The 18,301-nt window shown below is 41.1% G+C and overlaps 1 long non-coding RNA gene across 1 annotated transcript; it reads right to left on the bottom strand.

Annotated features, from left to right (window-relative positions):
• Positions 1–8,698: 8,698 nt before the first annotated feature.
• LOC123366488 lies at positions 8,699–13,922 on the bottom strand. The gene is made up of 3 exons (XR_006578105.1): positions 13,777–13,922; positions 10,576–10,680; positions 8,699–8,766 (listed from the first exon to the last, which is right to left on the bottom strand). It is a non-coding gene; the product is annotated as an uncharacterized LOC123366488 (long non-coding RNA).
• Between the last annotated feature and the right edge of the window lie 4,379 nt (positions 13,923–18,301).

The raw sequence follows: 18,301 nt of genomic DNA, 5'->3' as shown, positions 1-18,301 counted from the left end.
ACAAGAAGTAAATGTAAAATGTTAAAAGCAGTTTGATTACAAAGTTACAAAATATCACAGTTCTTTAAGAGATATGATATGATATATGATATCTAATGCACTTTGCAGCAAATAGTACTAGAGTGAATTTCACACCTCTGCTAGAGGAAGTATAGTTATAAAGAAACTGGTTATGAATTAAACCCTTCTTAGCATAGATGCTTTAGAGGTGAAGTAGAAATTAAGAATTATTTCATACTTACAGCTGTGAAAGGACAGAACACTACGACTTATCATTAGTTGACAGCTTTCGTAGGTGTAGGCAGGGTGAGGCGATGAGAATAGAAGGATGGGTGTATCGCCTGCCCTAATGGTGGATTATCACACCTTTTATAGGGAGAAATCCTTCCTCTTACGCCCAAATTTGGCTTTCCCCATGGAAAGGTGAGGGTACCTGTTTTCATAGGCTGACCTTTGTATACGTATTAATGACAACTATCTACGTATCTTGTGGTGTACTTGTTAGGTCCTTTTGCACCTAACTAGGTGAAAGGTTAGCAGATATTCAGAAAGTCCCTAGACGATTTGCGTAGGTTTGTTTCCTATTATCACCTTTCTGGGTAAGGGTCTTAAAGGTTGCTTTCAGCGTCACAGAGGAAATAGGCCAGGATGTCTGGTTTAGAAGCTTCTAGGTATCTTGCGTTTACAGCTATTGCAATTTCTATTAATCTATGCAGCCTACACACTTTTATCAAAAAGACATTTTATACAGACCAACAGATTAATCCTCAGGGCTACACGCCCCCCTTTGACGGGGTGGTTTACATAAAGAAACCCCGTCACCTAGGACTTAACATCTGTGGGGCCCTTTTTAGTTTTATACCTGGGCAAATTTTGGTAGGTATCAGGAATGGGCACCATGTATATATATTCATCTTTATCCCCAGATGGTGCTCGTCTGTGCATTTGTTTAGGTGATTGTCTGGGTGTCTGTTTAGGTCTCTGCCTAGTTTTTGGCTTGGGTTTGTTGCGTTTATACAGCATATAACCTAATATAAGGAAATTAATCACAATTCCAATTCCTTGGATAATTATCCATACTTCTAATCCGAATTTTTCTTTAGAAGTTGTTGCAGGCTCATTCCCTTCATTCATTAATTGGGTAATAACTTGTTGGGCTTTATCCATATTGTTAGTAATTTGAATGAGGTGAGTCTCTTTACGAGTCATTAAGGATTTCAGTTGCAACCCTAATGGTGGAATATAAGCCAGAAAAGTAGGTATACTTTGAATAGTTAAATTCTGGTAATCAGGGTTAGACTGAATAATGGTAATGTTCTCAAAAATAGGAATAGGGGAAATAACTTGATTTCCTATTACCGTGGGTTGCTTTGGGGTAAAACAGAAATTTGGCTCTGTGACAGGACACTCCAAGGGACCATACTGGTACCTCTTTTGGTTGGTAACCACGCAAAATTGGTTTTTCCAGCATAGGTCACCCTCTCCATCGGAGTCTTCCATGTGGTCAGCCTCACCAGGCATGACGATGATGAATTCTGTGCTTTCTCTCCCTGTAGTCCACACAAAACAGTGTCTGTTTCAAACACATTACACCTACAGATATACTGGGGTCCTTTTTCAGAACAACAGGCCATCTGTGGTACCTTCCAAGTCTGAGTTGGAGTGTGATAGACTACCAGGGGAGGTGCATTAACGCGTTCCCTGTAGATGTCATCTTCGAGGTGACCTATAGAATGGATAGCAGCCAATTGCCTGTACACATCTTTGTCTGGGTCAAACACTGGTAACGAGACCGTGAATGAAACATACAAAGACCGTGCCATTATACAATTTTTTGTAAGAGAACAACTGTCTCGGTTGGGGTGAGGTGTCACAGATCCTATCTCTTTCATAGCACCCACTGACAAATGCTGGCATGCATCCAAACAAGTGGATCTTTCCTTTTCCAGCTTTTGAAAACATTTAGGACAATACCAACTTATTAGTTGTTTATCCTTAATTAAGTCAGGGACTTCTCCTAATTTTAAGGATCGCAATGCATTAGTAATTGTGCTTACAACATATTCCCCATATGCTTTGTTGGTATGTTCTGTTGCTTGGGCTCAGACAACTGAGTACGATCTGGTCGTCTGGTTTTCTAGGGTTGCAATAGTTCGGTTTTAGATTTAAGATTTTGGCATAGTCCTACCCTTAGAGCAACAATAAGGGTGTAATAAGTCAAAAATGTCAATGTCAATTTCATGGTTGCAAACTGCTGGGCTCCAATTGTTGCGATTTTGTCTGATCACTTAAGTCCTGAGGAGGAAGTTGCTCCTGTGACCTGGATGATTGATACAGCTTTAACTGGTTAGCATGATAAATCTTGTCTCTATTATGCTTTCCTCCTGTTATTTTGATCTTATATACTGCTGAACTGAGTTTATCAATGATTTGGAAAGGTCCAATCCATCGATTACACAACCCATGTTCTGGTGACTTATATGACAATAACATTACTTGATCTCCTACCTCCCAAGTATTCTCTCTTTGGTTTTTGTCAAAGTAAGCCTTTGCCTTACGTCTGGATTTTCCCAATTTAGCAGCTACCTGCAAGTGAATGTGATTTAAATGTTTTTGCAGATTTTGCAGGTAGGTATCCATTTTTATTCCCTCTAATTGAGTGCCACTAGCTTGCCAAATTAAATGTTCTGGTAATTTTATTGTTCGGCCTGTCATCACTTTAAAAGGTGTTTTATCAGTAGATGCAGCCGGTGTCGCCCTCAATGCCATTAAAATTAAAGGCATGAGGGTGTCCCAATTACGTCCATTGGCATCAACCAGTTTCCTCAACATCACCTTTATAGTCCGATTGGTTCGTTCCACCATCCCAGATGACTGTGGTCTGTATGGGATGTGTAGTCTCTGCGGGACTCCCATCAATTTAAGACAATCCCTAAAGAACTGTCCTGTAAAATGTGATCCCTGGTCTGATTTTACCTTTGCAGGGATCCCCCAGCGAGAGAAGACTTGTTCTACCAAGACCTTGGCAGTGGCTTTTGCAGTATTGGCCTTAAGAGGAAATGCCTCTATCCACTTTGAGAAAGGATCGATAATCACCAATAAATATTGGTTACCTCTTTGGGTCCTTGGCAAAGGACCTACAAAGTCAATCTGCAAAGCCATCCACGGACCTTCATACACCTGGGATCTTAGTGGCGCATTTCTTTTGGATGGAGTAGGATTAGCTTGGGCACATGCCAGACAATTTTCACAATATTGTTGCACATCCATCCTAAGAAGTGGCCACCACCCTACAGATGCAAGACGTTGGACAGTTTTGTCCACTCCCTGATGTTCTCCTGTAGGAGTGTCATGGACCATGTACATCATTTCCCTTCGTAGGTGAGCTGGAACTACCCACACAGGGAAAGGACCTCCTGTATACATGAGAACTCCATCTACGACTTGTAACTGCTGTTCATGTCGTTTGTACAAAGGGTCTATTGTTAGTGATCCCTCTTTGTCTATTTTGGAAAGCTTTAGAATTACTTTTATTATGTCCTTATCCAATTTTTGCATGTCTTTTAAATCTGGTATTTTGGGTTGTACCAATTTAGTTGCTGTGACCTGGTTTAGGCGTCTGTAGTTTATTGTGAGACGCCACGAACCATTTGGTTTCTTAACAGGCCAAATAGGTGAATTTGCAGTGGAAGTACATTTTTGTAGTACTCCCTGTGTCAACAAAGACTTAATAGTCTTTTCTATGTATGGATTTGCTTGTTCTGGGTAAGGATACTGTTTTTGGGCTGACATTTCTCCTCCTTCCACAACAATAGTGACGGCCATGCATCCATAGTTATGTTTGTGTTTAGCAAAGGCATCTGCATGTTTGTACAGTAATGCCTGTAACTCAGGTTGGTCTGCATGTTTAGCCACTATTTCGTCCAAATTATACCCTTCAGGTTCAAAGTCCTTCACTGGAGATACCATGCCACACTCAGGTATGACTACTGGAGAGTCATTCTTTTCCTGTTCTACTGAAAGACACAATAATTGGTCACACAAATCAAGAACACATCCCTGTTTGTATAAGAAATCAGTTCCCAATAAGGAATTCTTTGGGTCTGCTAACTTCATTAATGCAAAAGTATGATTCTTTTTTAGGTGACCTATTTGTACTTCAAGGGGTGTAGAAAGTGTGGTAGTAACCTGATTACTTGCAAAAGTTGCAAGTGTCTTGGTACATCCTGATGATAGAGGAGAGGATCTAGGATCCTCGACATGGAGAATACTGATTGCTGCTCCAGTATCTATAATGAGATTTCTGTCTAGTCCCTCTATCACTGCAGATATTGTGGGTTTTTCACTTGTATCTTTGCCCAAAGGGGTTATGACTACACTTGGGGTTGTTTGTAGTCATGCAGCATATGCTGTCAGATAATTAAGGGGTTCCTCCTCTATTTCCTCAGAGGCAGCCAATTCTGGAGGAGTGGCTGTCCACTGGGAAAAAGGGGATGGATCGACGGAGGCCACTGGACGGTTCAAGGTTGCTGAGCCTTGGCCTTCCATCATCCATCAGCTCATTCACACGGGCATGAAGTTCTCGGATAGCCCGTCGTTGAGCCTCAAGCGTTTGTTGCACTGTTTTAAACATTTTTACAACTGAGTCCTCAGTTTTGTGCAAAGGCGGTGATTTGGGTTTCTGCAGACGTGAACTGTTCTGTGCAGCATCTGAAAAGAAAGGAACACGATCCCGGGCTCCTGCATAGGATCCAAACGCATAACCCTGTCGAGGGGCCTGGCCACTCGAAGGTCCAGGGTTATTACGTGGGTTAGGGTCATTTTGCCAACGTTGATACTTAAGGAATTTAGGAACTCCTTGTTCTAATCCCGGCTGAAGTTGAGGTCCCTCAATCCTCACCGTAGGATTAGTTTGTGGTTCCTGAAGTACTGCAACCGGGGCTCCACGCCGACCTAATTTAGAGCCTCCCTGTGCATGTGCTTTAGCCAGCAAGGCTAATGTTCTTTTTAAAGAAATATCATCAGTGATATGCATATTAACCATTTCTCTTAACTGAGGAAGGGAATTATTAACAAGCAGACTGATATATGGCAGTTTATCTGTTTCTTCTTTGATATGACTCCGCCAAGCTGCACTTAACCGCAAATGAAACTGATGTGGAGTTTCATTAGGTTTCTGCTTTAAATTAGACAGAATTGCTACTCCAGCTTGCCCTGGGTGCTGATTATGTTCCAATAGGGCTACTGTCTCTTGAAAAGTTTTCTCTCCTACCCTAAACTTAAGTGGCAAAGTACTCCACAATGCTCGATTCACTGTGAGTTGTAAGATTTTAACCCAATCCTCCCTTGGTAAGCCAAACACTTTTGCTGTCTCCTGCACACGTTGTGCATGCATAGCAACTGATGAATCCTCCATCATTCCTACTTGCTTTGCTACCAGGTCTAAGGTTTTAATATCTGTAACAACTGCTACAGGACAATCAGAATTGGAACCTGCAGTTCCTTCTTTTGGATCTGAATCTGAGCTTTCATCTGAGCTTTCATCTGAGCTTAAATCTACAATTTTTATTCCTTGCCTTCTTTTACCTGGATTCACATTTTCCTCATCTGAACCATCAAAACTTTCCACTGGAGATAATCCTGGATATCTAGGATAATTTTTTATGAAATGTCTATGGCTTACATTTAAAGTGTCTCCACACTGACGCAGGACATCCCTTAGTCCACTAAAGTCTGGCGTGGTAGGGCGTTCTACCGATACACTAGGTGATACCAGCATATACCACGGGGGTGTAGAGGACCCACGAAATTCCTGGGGTCTAGGCAATGTTGATTGCCCAAATGCCAATAAATGTCCACCCAAAGGGACTGGATTTTCTACTCTATATGGTGCTAATGTAACATTGGGTGGAGGAGCAGGAATTCTATTCCCTGCTTGTTGTTGTAGCTCTCTTTGTAACTTAGAGATCACTACATCACATGCATTAGCTACCTGTGTTACCTGTGATACGGCTTCTTCTAATCCTTGAACAATGACCGATTCTAAAGGTACTGCTTCTGCACTTACAGAAGCTGTCTCTACAGAAGCAGAAATCTTTTCCTCTTTCTCTGCTTCTCTGTTTGTGTCACTAACTGCTTCACTGACTGTGACACTTTTCTCCGCCTCCTGAACTGTCACTTCAGAACTTCCGTCTCTTATTGGCAGACTGTCAGTTTTTTTTGCACTGCCAATTTCCTCTTCTGACGCTACAGATTCAATCTGCAACCCTGCTTCTGAAGGTACTGTGTTTGCTTGAGCTAATTCTCTTGTTTTACTTTTAGTCACTGGTCCAATAGGATTTTCTACCTCTGTTGGTTCCACCATACCAATAGGGATGGGAATCAATTCTTTAACCTCCTCTGCTCTATTTTTTCCCTTTTCTAGTTTTTTAATCTTTTCCAACAGCCGACCACGGTCTACTTTATAGGCTACCAGCATCTGCTGAACTTCCCTGAGTAACTCCATTTTTTTATCCAATTTCTTTCCCAATGAACTACAAGCTACAAGCAAGCATTTAACAGCTATTCCCTTCACCACCTTAGCTTTTTTCTTTTTCTGCTCTGTTTCATCCTCAAATACATTACTCACAAAACCCCATGGGTTTCTTTGCTCAGAAATCATTCCACTATTTCTCAGCTGCTCCAAACCTCCACCATGTTCCTGAATATATTTCCTAGCAAAGTTTTCCAAAGCTAAACTGCTAGAAATTCCAACACACTTCACTCCAGTTCTATCTTCACTTTTAACACTCTTACTACGAAATAGAGAATTTATCTCTTTCTTTTTCTAGTATATTCACTAGAATCTAGTATAGTCTAGTATATTCACTAGAATCAAACCTCTGTTGATTTACTTCTGATACACAAAAAGGCGTCCCTTTTACAGAAAACAACAGGATAATACCCCTTAACCACCGGTTTAAGCACTATATAATAAAAGTCCCAAGTAAATAGAGGGAGCGGGGATACTCTCTTCTCTCTTCTCTCGATGGCTTATAGCAGATCGAGAGGTCTTTCCCCTCTGTCGGGACCTGCCAAATATCGGGGAATACTGAGGCAGACGGATCAGAGGTGCAGTCCGGAAGAGTTAATGGGACTAAGATAAGGTATCTTTGAACTATTTAAGTTCTGACTGATTGCGGCCTTTCTGGCGGCTATGAATACCTTGCTTTATTAACTCCCCGCCACCACTAGTGTGGGTCACCGGATTCAGGTGCGGCTGCGAATTATTTTATTCGGTACCATTCATTAACTTCTTCAACATATAAAAACCCCTTTCTGTGCACATATATCACTTTTAAACTTTATTACTTTAATATTTAGTTAGCTAATACAGTTAAAATCCTTTAGGCAAAAGTGAAAGTAAAAACCTTTTGGATGTATAACCACAATACAAAACGGAAATACTGGGCGTGCTGCCAGCAGCAATAACCACAGTTGATTCTGACTCTGGTTTAAGAGTAAGATTTCAGGTACTGAAATTAACTATTACTTACTTGTGTTTCAAGTAATTGTGTTTCAAAGAAAAACTCTCCAAAGGGTCCAGAAATATCTCTGGATTCCTGTCACACTCCTCAAATCTCCTCCTGGCGGCTCGCCAGTCTGTTGCCTGATTTGGGGAGGGTTAGTAGGGACAGTGGAATTTATCCACTTAATTTAGTTGTATTTAATAATTAATTTTCTAATTAATTAGTAATGTTAGTAATAATTGATAGATATTAATAATATAGGTATGGCTCGCCAATATGTGTGATCAGAAGATAAAAGTTCGTCTTGAATCAGGCTTCACAGAATTTAATACAAGGAGATTGGGTTATGTGACAGAAAAACTATACTGAGACAGAATTAGTCAAACAAGACCTTTTATTTAAAACCAATAAAACAAGAAGTAAATGTAAAATGTTAAAAGCAGTTTGATTACAAAGTTACAAAATATCACAGTTCTTTAAGAGATATGATATGATATATGATATCTAATGCACTTTGCAGCAAATAGTACTAGAGTGAATTTCACACCTCTGCTAGAGGAAGTATAGTTATAAAGAAACTGGTTATGAATTAAACCCTTCTTAGCATAGATGCTTTAGAGGTGAAGTAGAAATTAAGAATTATTTCATACTTACAGCTGTGAAAGGACAGAACACTACGACTTATCATTAGTTGACAGCTTTCGTAGGTGTAGGCAGGGTGAGGCGATGAGAATAGAAGGATGGGTGTATCGCCTGCCCTAATGGTGGATTATCACACCTTTTATAGGGAGAAATCCTTCCTCTTACGCCCAAATTTGGCTTTCCCCATGGAAAGGTGAGGGTACCTGTTTTCATAGGCTGACCTTTGTATACGTATTAATGACAACTATCTACGTATCTTGTGGTGTACTTGTTAGGTCCTTTTGCACCTAACTAGGTGAAAGGTTAGCAGATATTCAGAAAGTCCCTAGACGATTTGCGTAGGTTTGTTTCCTATTATCACCTTTCTGGGTAAGGGTCTTAAAGGTTGCTTTCAGCGTCACAGAGGAAATAGGCCAGGATGTCTGGTTTAGAAGCTTCTAGGTATCTTGCGTTTACAGCTATTGCAATTTCTATTAATCTATGCAGCCTACACACTTTTATCAAAAAGACATTTTATACAGACCAACAGATTAATCCTCAGGGCTACAAAGTCCCTGTTTATCTGGTCGCACGGGAGATCCCCTCCCAGTAAGTCATGTAGCTGACAAAATACTTCCTAGAAATGTAGAAGATTGGGGGGGGAGGGGTAGGAGAGAGAAACACACACTCCTGTTACATGTTTCTTGTCAAGTTACTATAACTATTAACACTGGAAAACACGGGGGAGGGACTGTAAATCGCCTCTTTAAAAAGTTACTAATTACACTAAAGCGCTCTCTGACAGAAGCAAAAAGAGTTTAAAAACCATTTTTAAGTAAAGCATAAATTCTGTTATGGCCACTAATGGCCATGACTCACTTTGGCCAATCAGAGTAGCCTACTTCATCTGCTACACCAATACAGGTGGATGAAAAAAATACTAGCAAATAATGGAATGAAGCTTATACATGGATTCAAAAGTAGATCTCCATAGCAACACTGAGCATTACAACTAAGCAACCAGACTAAGCCCCAATAACCATGATCCTTTGGGGTGGGGGGAATTCCCTTCTTTGCTATGATTACATGTTTAGCTTATTGCTGTCACAATGTTTTTCATGAGGAAAATGCCTTAGTTATTTTCAATTTGACTTAACACATGACTGGGCAGCAACAGAAGTTTGTAGAGGGGCATTGACTCCTCCCGCCTCAGGTCTGGGGGAGCAGAACTTCACTAATGCACACCTCCTAAGATCCTCAGGAATCTAGCCCATCTCCTGCAATCATTAGGAGATGCAAAGTAGATATCCATCTGGGTATCATTCGTTTTTGAGGCTTCTTCCCAGCCCCACGGTCCTTATGGTTGGGGCTCTACATGAATTTGAGAGGGGATTTATATGGGGCAATAGGGCTATGAGGGGCACGGGACGTTTAGTAGGGGGTGTTGGGGTTGGTAAGGAAAAGAGAGGGCTGAGTGGGGGAGCAGAAAGCGGAGGAAGATAGGGAGGGAAAGCACTAGGGGCGTCTCCTGGCAACAAACCTCTCTGCCAAACTTCTCTTGGCAGCAGCTGCAGGACTCCCCTCTAACAAATCATAGCAGGTTTGTCAGCTGGAGAAGGTAGTGAAGTGCTAGTGCTTCCCCTCTGCTTTCTCCTAAGCACCCTCCTATCCTCCAGCAAGACATCTGCTCCATCCCATGTCCTCACGCACCCCCACAGCCTGCTCCCACTCTCATTGCCAGCCAGAGACCCATCCTATGAAGTCCCCACCCTCTTGGATCCCAGTGATCCATTTCCCCAAACCTTTATGTCTCCCCACCCCCTTATTATATTCAGCCTCTCTGCCCTCAGTCCCTTTCCAAAGACCCACTCCTACCCTGGGTTGGCCTGCCAGGAGCAGAAGAATGCAGGCGGGGAGGGTCAAACTCAGGAAGAAGTGAGCAAATTATTAGCAAAATGTTCAAACTTTTTTCTGATTTTATTTTTGTCATCGAACTATAAATTAGAGGTGAACAAATTGGAAGCCTGCCTGCCCAGCCTACCTTGAAGAAATATGGATTCACTTCCTCTTACCAAGTTATAACCACCAGACTACTATTATCAACAGCTAGGGAACATGGCTTTAGTCAACTTAATTCGTGGTAGGCCAGTGCATTGTTTCACTGACAAATACAGATCCATTCAAGGAACTGAGAGGGCGTGGGACCAGCGGGGCCCCATGTACCGGCGCATAAGCACAGGGCTCCAGAGGTTGCCAAAGCCGGCCCTAGGGGTACCATTACGGGGAAATAATTCTGACAGCGTGCATGGGGCGCGCACACATCAAATATGGAATCGTCAGCGTTTTTTCTTCTACATGGACAAATACTCAATGAACAACTTGTTCACTCTGGTAATAGCAATCTGGAGGCAACTTTAAACTTGTGGAAAAATGGGTCTCGGCTTACCTTTTCCTTTTCTTTTCTTTTCTGTTCTAAGGACCGACGATTATTTTCGACAAATTGTCTCTGATGGCTCAGTAGGTCGTCTATTTTTTGCTCCAACATTTCACGCTGTACAAAGTTTAATCATAAATCACAGTGATGCAAGGGTAATATTTATTATTTGTACTACAATAGCAATCCCGCCCCCGCAATCAGGATTGAAATCCCACTTTAGTAGGCACTGTTTAAAAAAAAACAACAACAAAAAACGACATACATACGAGGAAGTCATGGTCTCTGCCCCAAAACTGCTTACAGTGTTCCATGACTTAGTGAACACTCACACAGGTATCCCATACCAAACTGAGAACAGATTACACTTGACTAGAAGACAAGTGTGTGCTAAAGTTTTAACAAGTGTTTAGGCACAGGAGATAAATTCAATGCAACTTTAAATTTACAGAGAATCGGCACATTGATTGATCAGAAAAAAATTACTGAACTATTTTGAACATATTTACTAATATAATTTGCAATTCAATCGGATTTCAAACTCATGTAAAAAAGCTAGACTATAATAAGAAAAGCTCTCAACAGTCACATCTAGAGGTTATGGTGACAGAGCTATGCCAGTAACTCAGGTAATTTACAAGTAGCATCATTGTGACATCAGAAGCAGCAACCAATCAATCTTTCCTTTGCACTTTGCTATCAGTCAGTGAAGTGGAGAGGGCCTATTCACAGGTCAAAAGTTCTCATTGTTAAATTACTTGAACATCTGTATACAAACATGGTAATAACCCTGGATTGACTCATTGTCCCTGGCCTCAACCTACTCCCAGCCAAGACCTTCTCTCAATGGGGTCCTCACAGAGGTAGCAAAGAACCGCCATTACCGTACCTCTGCAGAGGCAAATTCTTAACCCCCATTCATATGATGGTATAATCTTCAGCATCCTTTATATAGGATGTAGGAAGCAGCAGAATTTTCTAACAAGCAGCAGCATTTTCTAACATTCTTAAGTAGGCAGCAGAATCTGCATGCATAGATAAAATCCCTGACAGCAAAGAGTAGGTGACAACCATCACACCTCCAGAAGACATATGTGGTGGTGCCTTTCCCCACGGCAACATAACTTCTTTAATCTAAGTGTGTATGGAGGGGCAGAAAGGGGATGGGAAAAGAGTTAAGCTAAAGAGAAATATGAAGAATCGTGGAATCCATGACTTGCATGAGCTACAATGTTCTACGGAAATAGTGGAGCTGCAACAATTGGCAGAGGCCAAAACATTCAGCTGGACTAACTTCCCCATGTTAAATAGGGTGAAAAGCCAATGATTTTCAAAGAAGGAGACAGTGGTGCTGTTAAAACGTCTTTTTATGACACTTTCAAATGGCTTTAGGATATATAAAATATCTGTGTTTCTTAGATATTTGTTATCGTTATTCACTCTACCGCAATAACAATACTGCATTGCTGGCTGCCTCATTAGAGAGCTGGCCTGCTATTTGTTCAGTCTATCAGAGCAACTTATCCATAAAGGAAAAGTTTTCAAGGTGCAGCTCTTCCCCACAGCACACACCCACGTAACTGGTATTAAAAAAAAAAATAAAAAAAATGAAAAGGTAGGGGAAAAAAGGAACCAATCACTAATCCCAAAAGTCATAGAGCAGCAGATGATCCACTAGTTTCCATGGTTCTCCTGCTACGTTGTCCAGTATATCAATGCAGTGGCTGACCCACTAAACCAAACAACCACTTCATGCAGTGGCAAGGAAGCTCCTGCAGAGAAAGGAAGTGCTGTGCAGGCTGCTGAAATCTTGCTTACCCTATCCCATATAGCAAAGTGTAGGCCTCTTCATGGATATGGAAAGATGGGACCAAATAAGGATTTGCCTCTTAATGAGAGGCTGGGTTTGACTGGCTTTATTTCTTTACTCTTATCAGTGTACACCTGGTTGGCATCTGTTTTAGCTAGCAAAAAAAAAATCCATTTTATATGATTAACACACGTTTGCTCCACTAATGCAAATTAGTTCAACGTTTCAATTATATCAGTACTATAGCCACAGAAATGTCTTGGCTTCCTTGCACTGAATACAAGAGGGCCTTTTCCCCCTTGATTCTTCTGCAGCAAAACGGAGAGGTCTTGGAAGGACCCAAGATCTTGCATTCTGAGCACTTTAAAACGCTTCAGTAAGGTGTGTGAATTCTTTCCTGTCATGGAAGGGATCCAGAGGTACCACCAGAATTTAGAGGGTCCAAAGGATAGAGAAAAAATCTGTCCTGGATCATGCAGGTCTGTGACTCTAAGTGGACAGCACTGTTCTGTTTTCTTGTTTATGCATCAGCCTCACAGACTGCAATACAGTTCTACTAATAGGCTTTATTAACTTCTGCCTGTGCTGGTGCTGCATAAGCAAAAGTATGAGATGTTTTAGCTCATATAAAGCTATTTAAATCTTTTAAGGGCATAGGGAAATGGTGGACTTAAATATACAGTAGAACCTCAGAGTTACCAACTCGGGAATGGACGTTGTTCGTAACTCTGAACAAAACATGATGGTTGTTCTTTCAAAAGTTTACAACTGAACATTGTCTTAACATAGCTTTCAAACTTAACCATGCAGAAGAAAAAATGCTGCTTTCCCTTCATTTTTTAGTAATTTAACACAGTACAGTGCTGTATTTGCCTTTTTTTGCAGGGGGGGGGGCGGGGTAGAAGGGATGTGTCTCTGCTGCTGCCTAATTATGTTCTTCCAGTTCCAAACGAGATTTGTGTGGTTGACTGATCATTTTGTATCTCTGGTGTTTGTAACTCTAAAGCTCAACTGTAAATTATGGATCCACCATTAGCAAGCACATACATAGTTAAGCTTTGTTGGAGAACTGTGTAATGAATTGTGTTAGTGAAATGTGTACTAAGTAATGTTAGAGAAATTATTATATACAATTCTGGAAGAAAATAGGAATGTTTGCTTTTTGTAGGTAGTTCTGCTGCTTGAGATTGTCAGATTTTGCTGAAACAGTCTGTAAATCAGAAAATTGGTTTTTGTGTCTCATCTATAAAGTTCTTGACCAAGCAGATAGCAGGGTATAGAAGAGAGCTGTTAGCTTTCAGTAAGTCAGGTACAATCCCTCATCCCCCCACCCATCCATTCAACCAGCTAACAAGTTTTTTTTAAATCACAATATTAATAAAATTCACTGCTTGTTCTCTCACCTTATTCTTGGCTTTGATTATTTCAATGACAGAAGACCCCAAACTCTTCATATATTCCATAGTTACTAATATAATTTGCAATTCAATCAGATTTCAAACTCATGTAAAGAAGCTAGACTATAATAAGAAAAGCTCTCAACAGTCACATCTAGAGGTTATGGTGACAGAGCTATGCCAGTAACTCAGGTGATTTACAAATAGCATCATTGTGACATCAGAAGTACCGACCAATCAATCTTTCCTGTGCAATTTGCTCAGTAACTCAGGTGATTCATAAGTAGCATCATTGTGACATCAGAAGTGGCAACCAATCAATCTTTCCTCTGCACTTGGCTATCAATCAGTGAAGTGGAGAGGGCCTATTCACAGGTCAAAAGTTCTCATTGTTAAATTACTTGAACATTTGTATACAAACATGGTAATAACCCTGGATTGACTCAATGTCCCTGGCCTCAACCTACTCCCAGCCAAGACCTTCTCTCAATGGGGTCCTCACAGAGGTAGCAAACAACCGCCATTACCGTACCTCTCCAGAGGAAAATTCTTAACCCCCATTCACAGGATGGTATAACCTTCAGCATCCTGTATATAGGATGTAGAAAGCAGCAGAATTTTCTAACAAGCAGCAAAATTGTACAAGTCAGGTACAATCCCTCATCCCCCACCTGCCCATTCAACCAGCTAACAAGTAAAAACTCAAGGCCACAGAAACAGATGAGTACGAAGAATAAAAATTGCAGTTGTACTATAAGTACAACTGCATGCAGCCAGGGAGCGTGACAGCAAGGAATAGCTGCGTTGGGAACTACACAGATAGAAGTACGTTTTAGCAGGATAAGCAAAAAATGTATTAATCTGGGTTAGTTATTGTGATTTATGCAGGCAACTCTTTTAATTAGGGGGTTAGAGTAGAATATATATGGATAAAGACACGGATAAGGTAGCTTCCTCTACTGAGTCTGCGCAAAGTTACAGAACAGAGGATTAAAAAAAATTAGATGATTGACATAATAGTGGAGAAGAGACAGAGGAAAAATAGCCAAGCATAGCAGAGATTTGAAAAGAGTCACCCTGTCCCCAAGAAAGATAACTTGAGCACTTCCTTGTCTTGACTTATCTTTTTTTGCATGTTTATGTAATTCATACGTGATAGTAGCATTGTCTAAAAACATATATAATAAAGGCTAAAATAAATTGTTTAAGCCTAAATTGAAGTGGATTTGGTTTTCACCCAACATGTTGACATTTGCATTTAAAGTGGAACTAAAAATCCCTGTTTCACAGTATAATAAATGAATCTACTTTCCAAGTTTAGCAGAGTTACACTTTAGATTACATTAATTTTTTGCATAAAATAGTTTCTTACTTTGCCAGAGAAATTTCTTTTTTCAAAATCACAATATTAATAAAATTCACTGCTTGTTCTCTCACCTTATTCTTGGCTTTGATTATTTCAATGACAGAAGACCCCAAACTCTTCATATATTCCATAGTTACTAATATAATTTGCAATTCAATCGGATTTCAAACTCAAGTAAAGAAGCTAGACTATAATAAGAAAAGCTCTCAACAGTCACATCTAGAGGTTATGGTGACAGAGCTATGCCAGTAACTCAGGTGATTTACAAATAGCATCATTGTGACATCAGAAGAACCAACCAATCAATCTTTCCTCTGCAATTTGCTCAGTAACTCAGGTGATTCATAAGTAGCATCATTGTGACATCAGAAGTAGCAACCAATCAATCTTTCCTCTGCACTTTGCTATCAGTCAGTGAAGTGGAGAGGGCCTATTCACAGGTGAAAAGTTCTCATTATTCACTTACTTGAACATCTGTATACAAACATGGTAATAACCCTGGACTGACTCATTGTCCCTGGCCTCAACCTACTCTCCCAGCCAAGACCTTCTCTCAATGAGGTCCTTACAGAGGTAGCAAAGAACAGCCATTACCGTACCTCTGCAGAGGCAAATTCTTAACCCCCATTCATATGATGGTATAATCTTCAGCATCCTGTATATAGGATGTAGGAAGCAGCAGAATTTTCTAACAAGCAGCAGCATTTTCTAACATTCTTAAGTAGGCAGCAGAATCTGCATGCATAGATAAAATCCCTGACAGCAAAGAGTAGGTGACAACCATCACACCTCCAGAAGACATATGTGGTGGTGCCTTTCCCCACGGCAACATAACTTCTTTAATCTAAGTGTGTATGGAGGGGCAGAAAGGGGATGGGAAAAGAGTTAAGCTAAAGAGAAATATGAAGAATCATGGAATCCATGACTTGCATGAGTTACAATGTTCTACCCAATACACATGGAAATTGTGGAGCTGCAGCAATTGGCAGAGGCCAAAACACTCAGCTGGACTAACTTCCCCATGTTCTCAGGCATTCCTGCACCCCTCAGAGTTTCTCCACTAATCTCAACTCAGAGTGCCTGCAAAGTTCAGTAGCTCCACCAGAACCTCCAGTTCTCCTGGTACCCACAGAACCTGAGGGACCCCTATCATACTTCAAGTACTACAATGTTCCCTGTTTCTTAGCTCCCCCATTGTTCTCTGCATAACACCGGGGGCTCTCTGCCAGCTTTCTTTCTTTGCATGGGAAAGATTTCAAAATGTCTTAAAGAAATTATCAAGAAAATCCCCAGGCAGAAACCAAACAAAACAAATCATTAAACTCTGTGAGTAAAGTTGACAGTACATGTAAGTTTTGTTTTTTTTTAAATTCGTAATGCTGCAGTTATCAAAAACAAACAAAATGAAGCATCAGAAACCAAGGTAATTCAGAGTTAAGATCAAAATAAAAGACAGCCTAACATTTGAAAAGTAGGCAAGGTCAGGGCCGGCTCCAGGCACCAGTGTAGCAGGCAGGTGCCTGGGCAGCCAATGAAGAGAGGGGTGGCACGTGCGGCAGTTCGGTGGCAATTCGGCAGTGGGGCCGTCACTCCCTCTCGGAGCGAAGGACCTGCTGCCGAATTTCCGCCGTAGAAGAAGCGGCGGTAGAGCTGCCACCAATCGCGAACGCGGCTTCTTTTTATTATTATTTTTTGCTGCTTGGGGCGGCAAAAATGCTAGAGCCGGCCTTGGTTCAGATGCAAGTCTGTGACAACTGTCAGTAGGAACACAGCATGTGTCCAAAAGACACTTTGTCCGGACATAAGATAAAGCATAAGCATAAGCTGGGTCTGCATAAAAGCTTGGAGTTCTCCATCCTTCTCTTTGAGGAGATCTTAGTCTGGGATCATCTGTGGACTCTTCCGTGCCCTGTACCTTTTTCACAGAAAGCTTCTTGTTCAACATGCCAGATTTTGAAAGAGGATGTTGCTGATGAGGCCCAGGAAGTGAGGGACCCAGTACTAGCACTCTAAGGAGCAGAGAAGGCATTTACAGGATGGTTATCTGACCCAGGGCCTGAAGCTACTCTCATTGCTTTACCCATTAAGTACATCTGGAGCAGGGCTTCTCTAGATTTGCAGGTCCTGCAAGTGAAGGACTTGCAAATATGTATTTTGTTTGGGGGAATGTTCCTGGAAAATGCCAAACATTACAGGGTATAGTGCCCGTGTTTGATGGGCAGTATGTAAATCCAGGGGACTTAAAAGAAGCCATCCTGACACCAGAAAGAAATAGCCATTCTGGTTAAAAAACCAAAATGCTAATGGGCAACAACTAGCTCTCTCTATCTACACGCTGCACAGATTTAAAAAGAGCCAGGTATTTTGTTAGCACTGCTCACTGCCCATGTTCATCTCAAAGCCAGGAGGCATGAGAGGAACTGAGTGGTGGCTGGCCTGCTCCACCCTTTTATGCCCTCGGTGCAGGATATGAGGACGCTCAACGTGCATGAGACTCTGAACATGGGTGAGTGGGGTGCATTGAACACCGTCAGCAAACTGTGGAAATGGATAACCACTCGAAGGGAAAAAAGTTGCAAAGGGATAGCAGTGGTCTGTTCATTAAACCAATAATACACTGGCTTTTACAAATTGTCCTGGAGCCAGTACAAAAAGCCCTTGATCAAAACACCAGTTCAGTCTGGAGATCTTATCTCGCAAACTCTTATGTGAAGGACTTGAAAACAGCACATTTTCCAGGAAGAAAGATTAGAGGCTAGAGTCACTGAAGAGGCAGAGTTGAGGTTGTTTGAGAGCCTGAATTATACATTTCCAAATTGATAAATGTTGGGTTGCAATTTACGTTTAACTTAACTTTGAATTTCCCGTATTTTTAATACTTGTTATTTTTAATTACTACAAATTTATTGTAAGGCACTCTCATCCTTGACTCGAGTTTACCCAAGTACTGAGCCTGCGATAGTTTAGAATCCAAGTAACTTTCCCCTGAATTTATGGCAGTTTAGGCTGAAAATATTAAACTATATGACAGTGTCCCTTTAAGGTCACAATTGGCCACTAGGTGTCAATCTTCCTCTAGGGAATATTATTGGTAGGGGCCTACAGTCCATTTGGGTCAATTTTACGGTCATAGGCTTTTAAAAACCATAGATGTCATGATTTCAG

The sequence above is a fragment of the Mauremys mutica genome, chromosome 3 (genome assembly GCF_020497125.1).
Source record: "Mauremys mutica isolate MM-2020 ecotype Southern chromosome 3, ASM2049712v1, whole genome shotgun sequence".
Classification (NCBI taxonomy): domain Eukaryota; kingdom Metazoa; phylum Chordata; order Testudines; family Geoemydidae; genus Mauremys; species Mauremys mutica.
This window is presented reverse-complemented; position numbering and strand designations above follow the sequence as displayed.